This window comes from Peromyscus maniculatus, chromosome 15 (assembly GCF_049852395.1).
Source record: "Peromyscus maniculatus bairdii isolate BWxNUB_F1_BW_parent chromosome 15, HU_Pman_BW_mat_3.1, whole genome shotgun sequence".
In the NCBI taxonomy this organism is placed as follows: domain Eukaryota; kingdom Metazoa; phylum Chordata; class Mammalia; order Rodentia; family Cricetidae; genus Peromyscus; species Peromyscus maniculatus.
Genome location: NC_134866.1, coordinates 3,982,299 through 3,991,658, shown reverse-complemented (window position 1 = coordinate 3,991,658; position 9,360 = coordinate 3,982,299). Strand labels below are relative to the sequence as shown.

Here is a 9,360-nt window from a genome sequence, read left to right as displayed (position 1 = left end):
ATCACCATGCTGAGGTGGGCGTTAGGCTGAGGCACTAAAGAGGCCGGACAGGGTTACTGCATGCCAGGATGACGCTCTAACCAGGGTATCACCGCACCAGCGATGCCACCAGTTCACCACCCACGCTCCCCTCTGATGATGGCTGGAGATTGGAACACACGCTTGAGATGAATAGCATCCAAAACCACAGAGAGATGTGGACTGGATTGGCTCTTCGCTGAAAGAGCGACGCCATGTTTTCTAAAACACTCAGCATCCCCCACGTACTTCTAAGGGACCGAGTCGTGGGTGGGGCACTGACACCAGCCCTTTCACGTTTTCCTTGACATCTTTCCTCTGTACCACCTGATACACTGTCCCGTTTCTCCAGATACTCAAGGCTTGCGGTACTCATGCCTCATTACATGCACTTTGGTGGGGCCGTGCCTGTTTGTGTAAATGCACACTTGCTTTAAAATGCAACACGAGGCCTTCATGGATGCGATCCGTGATCCTGGTTACATAAGGCAGGATAACCACCAACCTGGCTTTCGAAACAAGATCCCAAAGCCAGCTCCCCGGGCTCCCTTCTGCATTGCCCCTAGTCACTTCCATGATTCAGGCTCTGGTAGCTGTGGGGCTCCTTGACGTGTGAGGAACAGCCGAGAAGACTGGAGCCATAAAGTGAGTTCAGTGCTGGGGGCCCTGCTCGGAGCAGGTGGCCCTGAGAAGGTAGAGGGGTTGGTCATGCTCAACATTGTGTCCCAGCTTGATGTGCGATTCCTGGGATGGGCAGATGCTCACCTTGGACATTACCTTCTGTTCAAACACACACTCACCCATGAAGGTGGTCTGTCATCACCCCATTTTCACAGGTGGGTAAAAGGACTTGAAAAGACTCGTGCTGGGTCTGTCTTGGATGGGGGTCACAGGTGCACAGGTCTCTCAGGTGTCCAGCCCCAGCACATCCTGTTCCCAATCCATAAAGTGAGCAAACAGGCAGGAGATCTGCAGAGGTTAATGGTGGCTCGTTCCCTCAGATGGTTGAGTTAAAGGGAGTCCCCGTTTTCCTTCATTTCAGGTTTCATATGCAACACAGAAGTCCCTAAGTGTCAGCCGCTAGCCCTGCGTTAATCTTCCCCGTGGCATCTCCCATAAGTCTTATGTTCCATTTGAATCAAGAAAATGAGTGGACTGCACAATGCTTGCCATTAAATTACCCCACAAGATTCTTAATAATGCAGAAGCGTCACCCTGATAAAGGTTTATTTTTTTGGACGCTGGTGGTATGTCTAACATTATGTGTAGTGCGCTGGCTTTATTGTCGTCCTGAGAAGTTACTCAATTTTATTGTTCTCTCTTCCGTTTGGCTGGCTGATGCTATAGGCCACTTCCCAATCTCAAGAAAACAGATAACTGTTGGTTGTAGGAACTGAGTCACACTTGAGCTCAACTGCCCCTCACATCCCTCCACACTCCTCACCCACAGTACAGGGGTCACACATTTCAATCAGAGATGAAAGCAGCATTTCCCATAGAAAGTCAGTCATCTGGGAGCACTTTAGAATTATTGGAGAGAGGGAGGTTGGCTGCTGGTCTAGTTTGGACATGCTTTGTCTCCATCGGCTCATGTCCCGGAGGTTGAACCCAGCTGTGGTAATGTGGAGAGGGTGTGGAACTACGAAGAGACTGGACCAATGGGGATGTGGCTGGGTCCCTGGGGCACTTGGTTTAGGTGGGAATACTCACAGGTGCAAACTAGTTCCCCACAGCAGGACAGTAACTGTAAGGAGTGATCTTCTCCCCTGCGACTCCCGGGTCTTCTTTCTTGCCATAGTTATCCCATGGACACACAATCCCACCACGGTGAAGTCATCCACCATAAGGCCCTCACCAGAGGCCAAACTGATTAGGCTGCCTGGTCTTGGACTCAAGGCTCTAAAACTGTGAAAAGTGCATGTCTTGTTTATAAAGTAACCCAGCCTCAATTATTTTGTAACAGGAAAAACAAACAAACAAAAGCCTGAATCAATACAGCTCATGCTGTGAACGCTTGGCTCCCACTGTGCTTCCTGCTCTTCCGTGGTGTGAACAGCCCCCGCCCGAATGCTCCTGTTAGCATGAACTTAGCTCCTCTACAGGCCTGCTCTGCCGTGATGAACCAAAACCCCACGAGATCAGGAGTCAAAATAAATCTCAACAAGCCCTTCCATGTTTCAGTGAGGGGACGTCATAGCAACACAGAGGTGCGTGACTCAGAGAAGCGGAGCCTTGCTGCACCTACAGCAAACTGTGTAGTTCTTCTCTGGGGTGGTTTGTGGACTAGAGAAGCCAGTGACACGCTGGGAGAAGAAAACATCAGCGGTGTGCCCGATGCCTGGCTCGGGGGTTCCAGACAGGAACAAGAATGCTATTGGGAACGGAACCAAGGCGATTTGGTTTAGGTTCTGGCCTGTGTCCTGAAAATTAGAGTGAGGCTGGGCAAGAAGTAAGTGAAGAAATCACAGTATTCATGCTGTGTCCTGGCTATGGTCGGTGGCTTTTAGTTGGGTTTACAAAGATGCAGAAAGAAAGAAAAAAAAAACTACAGTTTGCCAGATGAGCCTGCTAAAAGCTGCAGGAAAAGGCCTGTGCTACAGACTAGTGTCTAATACAGAAATCAAACATGGAATTACTATAGCACAGATAGATGGTATTTTACAGACTTGTGAGACTGCATGTATCCCAGGTTCCAGGGAATAAAACCATAAACACATTTAAAACATTATCCTCTGATGACAGTTTCTCCAGCCCCCCCCCCCCATTGCAGGAAGCCACTTAGGGACATGGTCTCCCACGTTTAGCCACCCAAATGCTCAGACGTTACTTCAGCCATGGTCCAAGCAGGGCAGCCTCTGCTCAAGCTAACCATGAAGTTCTAATTTTGCAAGCAAAGAGAATGCAAGAGTTAAAGCCTCATGAAGGTTTCTAGGGAAAAAAAAAACTTGAGGCCAGAGAATGTGTATCATGGTCCGATTCCCCAGAGCAATGCCTGAAAAGGGGGCTGGAGCAATGGCTCCGTGGTGAAGAGCACTTACTGCTCTTGCAGAGGACTCAGGCTCAGTTCTCAACATCCACAAGGCAGCTTAAGGTCTAAAGCTTTGTCTGGCTTCCATGGGCACTGCATGAACACAGACATACATGCAGGAAAACTCTCTCTATGTGTGTCTCTGTCTCTGTCTCTCTCTCTCTGGGACTGTTTCTGTCTCTCTGTCTCTCTGTGTCTCTGTCTCTGTCTCAGAATTGTCTAAGAGGGCCATGCATAAAGCTGATAGGATGAGGCATAGATTTCAATGGAGACATCAGGATGTTGGAAAGGGCAGGAAAATGAGATACCTACAAAGGAAAGTTGCCTGTAATGAGTGAAGCCAAGACGAGGGAGCAGCTGTGTGGGTCCAAACGACAAGGCCATGGGTGTCAAGTGTCCTGCGTGCAGCCACTGGGCTGCAGGGTGGAGGGTGTCCTCCAGGGCTACAGTCCACCCGCTTCTCTGTTTCCACGCCTCCCTTTTGTATATAGTGTGTACTGTGTGACATCACACATTAGAAGTCTGTGACATTCTGTTTCACAAGGCACAGCTGACAGACTGCTTGGAGTCTTAGTAGAGAGTCCAGATTTGGACTTTTGGATGATATTGGATGTTCTTGGAGTTGGACTAGATGCATTTTGTTGTTAAAAAAAAAATGATGAGTCTTTGGGGCTATAAGAATGTTAGAGTTTGAATCAGAAATGTTGGGGAACATTTTGTTCCCCAGTAGTGTTTTGTGAGGGCATGGAAACCTTAGGAAGTGGACCTGGTTGGCGGATGTAGGCTACCAGAGGTGGCCAGAGCTCTCTGCTGCCTGTGTACACCGTGATGTGAGGAGGCTTTACCACATGCTCCCACCACCACCTAAGGGACACCATTGCTGTCATGCCTTCCTTACCAGGATGGACACAAGACTCGGTGTGACTGTGAGTCAAAATAAATCCTTCCTTCCTTGTCTGTCAGGGACTACGGTCACGGTGACACAATCATAACTAATACAATAACTTGCTACCTCATGTGGTTCTTGGGGGAAAAGGCCTAGAGGAATAATCCACTGCACATCCTCGGGAGGGACCGAAGGAGATGGAGTTTGCATGGGGATTCATGCATAATGAGGGCACAGAAGCTGGGGCAGTGTCAGAAAGTGCAGGACCTCCTAACTAAAGTCCAGGAAACAAGCTGAAGAGAAAGGTTGTCTTTTGGCTGCACTGGGGGCAATGTGGTGTTTGTGCAAAAGAATGGGCAGAAGGAGTCTCCAACTAGGGGTGCCGTGATACAAATCCTAAAGACATCTGTTACTCAGTCACCCAGTGCAAATCTGGACCTCTGGAGACGGCCCTCAGCCAATGTGGAGGGTCACCATACCAGGTGCGGGTGGGGCCCGGAAGAACGGAGCTTGGAGACCTGAAAAGCAAACGGTAGTGATCCACGCCACCAGCCCTGCCGTCAAAACCACAGCAGTGAATATGCAAGAGACACATATGCCCAGCAGAACGCACGCAGCCAAGGCAGAATGTGACCAAAGGCTCCTCCTGGGCTGTTGTGTGAACGGGTCATCCCGACCCCGCCCAGCACCTCTCACAGGGAGAACAGGAGTGGGGGCCAAGATGGGCACAAACATGGAGGGTGGGGGGTAATCTGCAGCTGGGGCCTGGGGACTGATGGCCTTGGAGGGCACTGGGGAGGCCCCTGCCGCCTCCCCGCACTGGGCCCCCACCCTCAGCTTCTTACGACACGGGTGGTACCACCTCCCCAGCTGATGAGCGGTCCTGTCCACCCAGCTGTGCACGCAGAGCAGCTGCCCATCCACGCGGTGCAGCACGGGGGCTGCAGCTGGTACCAGGTGGACTTCTGTGCAGCACGGTGGTCCCGGGGAAGGAGGACTGGGGGGCGGGGCTTCCGAGGGGTGGGTGGATTACCAAAGGGAACCTTTTGGCTACATACACAGAGTCAGGGGATTTTTGCAAAATCTGAGGGATGGGTCAGAGTGCGGGAAGGGGCCAGATGCCTCTGTGTGTCTACATGGCCTAGACTTGGGATGTCAATGAATATATATATATATTTTTTAACTTGACGCAGGATAGAATCAACTGGGAAGTGAGAATCTCAATGGAGAAAATGTCTCCATCAGATTGACCTACAGGCATGCCTGCAGGGGCATTTTCTTGATTAATTGTTGATGTGGGAGGGCCCAGCTCACTGTGGGCAGTGCCATCCCTGGCAAGGTGACTGTGGAATGTCTAAGAAAGCAGCCTCAACAAGCTATTGGGAGCAAGCCAGTAAGCAGCACTTCTCTGTGGTCTTGGCTTTAGCTCTTGTCTCCAGGTCCCTGCCTTGAGTTTCTTTCTTGACTTTCCTCAGGGATGCCTTGTGACTTAAGTTGCTGTTGGCCATGGTGTTTATCACAGCAATCAAGAGCAAACTAAGACAGCTGGGGTACAGTCATCCAGGTGGTTGGACGAAGCCTTTGTATTCCAGGTCTGTCTGGGGCTTGTCATGGGTGAGGCATTAATCCGTAGCATGCCTGTGAGAGCCTGGCCTTCACCTGATTGCTGAGTTTACAGGAGAGCAATCAGCAATGTAATTGTCCTTGAGGACAAAGAGGCACCTTGTGATTAAAAAATCTCACAGACCCTGAGATGGAGTGGTTTCAGCTTAACAACCTTGTAGGCTTCCACTATTTTTCACTGAGGAAATAATGAACATACACATCATGAAGAATTATGTGATGAGGACTGCAACATTCTGGTTTCAGAAGTCTAGATTCAGAAATATGAATGTCTTTGTCCTCAAATGTGCCAGCTCAGAGACATGCTCATCAATCACTTCAGGAATGTTTTCTTCCATATAAATGACCTTTCACACTAGGCCACCTGTCTTCCTGAGCCTGAATAAGTAACTGGTGCAAAAGGGATCCAGTCACTGTGATAGTTTAGGTCTTCCATAACTAGGGAAGGAGAGGTGGTCTGGATCTTGAGAACCGTAACCCAAGACAGGTGATAGATCCAGTCAGTAGATGGAAGGATGACAGACACACAGACAGACTGCAGTGTTCAGACTTCACATCTCTATGACTGAATATCTGGCAAAGGGGGAAGGGTGGGTTTTGAGGCACAGTTTCAGAGGGTTCAGGCCAGGCTCTGCTGGCTCCATGCACGGGGGCCAGATCATCACGACAACAAAAGCACTCGGCAGGTGGCGTCCTCCCCTCACCCGCTCTAAGCCTCAGGTGGACAGGAGGGCGGGGGGGGGGGGGGGGGGGGGGGGGGGGAGGAGAGAGAGAGACAGGGGAGGGCAAGAAGGGGGAGACAGAGTTCCCACATTCTTCTTATGGAGGCTGCTGGCACACCTGAAATCTACAAGGATGGCTGTGTGGAAATTCAGGGGCAGTTGCTGGGGCCACACTTGGATCTGAGTACCCAGACTGCTGCAGTCTATGGTGGAGGTGCTCTACAGAATGTAGAACACACACACACACACACACACACACACACACACACACACACACACACAGAGAGAGAGGAAGAGAGAGACAGAGAGACAGAGAGACACAGACACACACACACACAATGGGGTGGGGGGAACAGTGTCTCTTGCTTTACTCAGCTCTTGTACATTCACAAATGTCCACCATTCTGGGCTTCTCACTGCTTCCTGGAGAATCAGGTTTGGATTTATGTAACTGATTCTTCAGCTGAAGGAAATTATTTTAGTAATGCTTGGAGAGAAAGGATGAGGGGGAAATTGTCTTAACTTTTATCTTTTGACCATGTGCTCACTTTGCCTTATTTAAATTAATCATTCTATTCCATGAGAACAGGATTCATATACAGTTGCCAGCCGGAGAGATCCCATGTCCCTCACGAGCACAGCTCACAAAACCCCAGCCAGGCATCATAATCAGGACAGATGCAGTCAATGCAGGCAGAACCATCAGTGCAGGGGGCTCTCACGTGCTGTGTATCACAAGACCTAGACTCCCCTTCCACTCATCTGTGACCACCTGCAAGCAATAGCACCTATGACCACTGGCAACCAATGATGCCTTTGCTTTCTGTCATTTCATTTCTGAAGTCACATTTCACAGTAGAAAATACTAGAAGAATGGCTTGTCCTTACTCTTGAAGCCAATTTTTGCAGGATATGGAATTCCAGGTTGGTGGTTGTGTGTGTTTACAGGCACATGCCTTTTAAAGGTGACTATTCATAGTTTCTCGTGACTTCTGTGTCTGCTGAGAACTCAGGGCTTCCCTGTGCATGGTGTCTGCTCTTCTCTGGGTGCTCACTGTTTGCTGTTCGGTTCTGGTTTCCAGCAGGCACCCGTAGTGTGCCTGACAGCTTTGTCTGTGCTAGTTTGTATTCTCTGAGTGTTCTGAATCTGTGGATTGATGTCTTTCCCCAGTTTTATTCTCAGTAATATATCATCAAATATCTATCCATTCCCTTGTTCTTCTCCCCCAACATGTCAGACCCCATTGCACTGTATTCCATGACCTTCTCCATAAATCCAAGTGTTATTATTTACTATTGCTCTTTATTTTTCTTTATCATTTGTTTGTCTTTGTGTCTTGAGACTCTCTAGCTTAGATTAGCCTCGTTGTCCTGGCAATTCCCTTGCCTCAGCCTCTCTAGAGCTGAGATTGCAGGTGGGAGTCACTGTGCCTCCAAGTTTTGTTTCTTGCTTTCTATGACTTCTTTTTATTTCAGCTCTAACACTACCATGCTTAATTTTGACTGGTGACTTGATCAGGCTGATAAACGCCTAAGGCATTAATGAGACTCAACTTTGCATGTGTCTGTGAGGGTCTGTAAAGAGGGAATTAACCGAGGAGGGAAGACTTGCCTTGAAGGCGGTCCACATCATCCCATGGGTTGAGGGCCTGCAAGGGAAAAGGAGAAATACAGCTGAGAGCCACCATCCCCCCTTCTCTGCTTTCTGATCCACACAGATGTGAGGAAGCAGCTTCACACTCCTGCCATGGCAGCCAAGGGCCACTCCTACCTCCAAGCTTCCCTGACACAATGGACTGTCTCCTTGAGCTGAGAGCCAAAACAAATCCTTCCTCCCTCAAGTTGCTCCTTGTCAGGTATTCACCAACAACATTGAGGAAGGCAGCGCAGATACTTATCAGCCGCCCCAGAGCACAGGGACTATTCTTCTGCACAGTCACTCTGTCCTCGAACCCATTAACTCCTCATTTCCAACAGTGTATGTCCCGTTTCATGCAGGAACGACTAAGGCCTGACATATCCTCCACCATGCCGGAGGTTACTCACTAGGTCCTTTCATCTAGCTCCAGTTACTGTAAGAGCCCTGCCATATAACTCTAACCTGTGAGCCACAGTGGGTGTGCTTCTGTGAGCCATTTGCTGTCTTCTCCTTGAGACATTAGAAGGTGGTTATCGGAGGAAGTTTTACTTCAATTAAACTTGGTCTGTAGTCCAGCTGGCTCTGAGCTTTTGGACAAATATTTGCTTCTATTGAGAGTTACCTTCAGATACTTTGCAAGCTGGCTCAGAATTTCCTGCTTTGCAATGCTTGGATTATGAAGAATTACCAAATCTTCTCTGCACTATCGAAATCACCAGCTGCCAAGCCAGAACACATCTCACTTTGGTTTACAGCAGGACCGAGGAGCCGGAACTTTGAGCTTTCCTTCTGGGCCTTTGTGCAGATCTTGCTCTGTCTGTCCACCTGCAACTTTGTCAGCCAAGGCTTCTGCTCCCCAGAGAGAAGGCTCTCGGGTCTCCTGTTTGTGCTCAGAGTGCCAAGACTGGTTGACTGTTTGGAAGATCCCACAAAATTATAACCTGTGCTATAATTGCTTGCCAAAATTCACAATACCCCCTTGCCCAGAGAAGACTCCTCCCTCTGTCACACCTACAAGAGAGAGTGCAGTTCTGGGCCTCGGAAGAAGCTGCCCATTTTCTAGACTCGAGTTCACTTCCTTTTTTTTTTTTAACCAAGCTCTAACATTCCTGTAAAAAGCATATAGCTGTATGACCTATGTATCAAGTTTGCGTTATTGAAAGGAACAATTTCATTTTCTACAGTCTACACACACACCAGACATCTTCCACTGTGTTTACCCCTCCTTTCTTTCACCATGCATCTCCCCTCCCTCCCCTCCCCTCCCCTCCCTCCCTCCCTCCCTCCCTCCACCCTTCCTTCCTCCCCCTCTTATGTGTGTGTATATATGTGTGTGATTTTTGTTTTACACTGCCTTTTGGCTTTATAATTTGAAGCATGTCTGTGTTTTTAGGAGGTTCATATGACCTTCGAAGCTTCTTAAAAATTTCAGTCTCTCCTTCTG

The 9,360-nt window shown here is 49.0% G+C and overlaps 1 long non-coding RNA gene across 1 annotated transcript; it reads right to left on the bottom strand.

The window, feature by feature from the left end:
• Positions 1-1,228: 1,228 nt before the first annotated feature.
• Positions 1,229-3,526, bottom strand: LOC121822684 (uncharacterized). Its single transcript, XR_006063847.2, has 2 exons — positions 3,359-3,526; positions 1,229-1,923 (listed from the first exon to the last, which is right to left on the bottom strand). It is a non-coding gene; the product is annotated as an uncharacterized LOC121822684 (long non-coding RNA).
• Between the last annotated feature and the right edge of the window lie 5,834 nt (positions 3,527-9,360).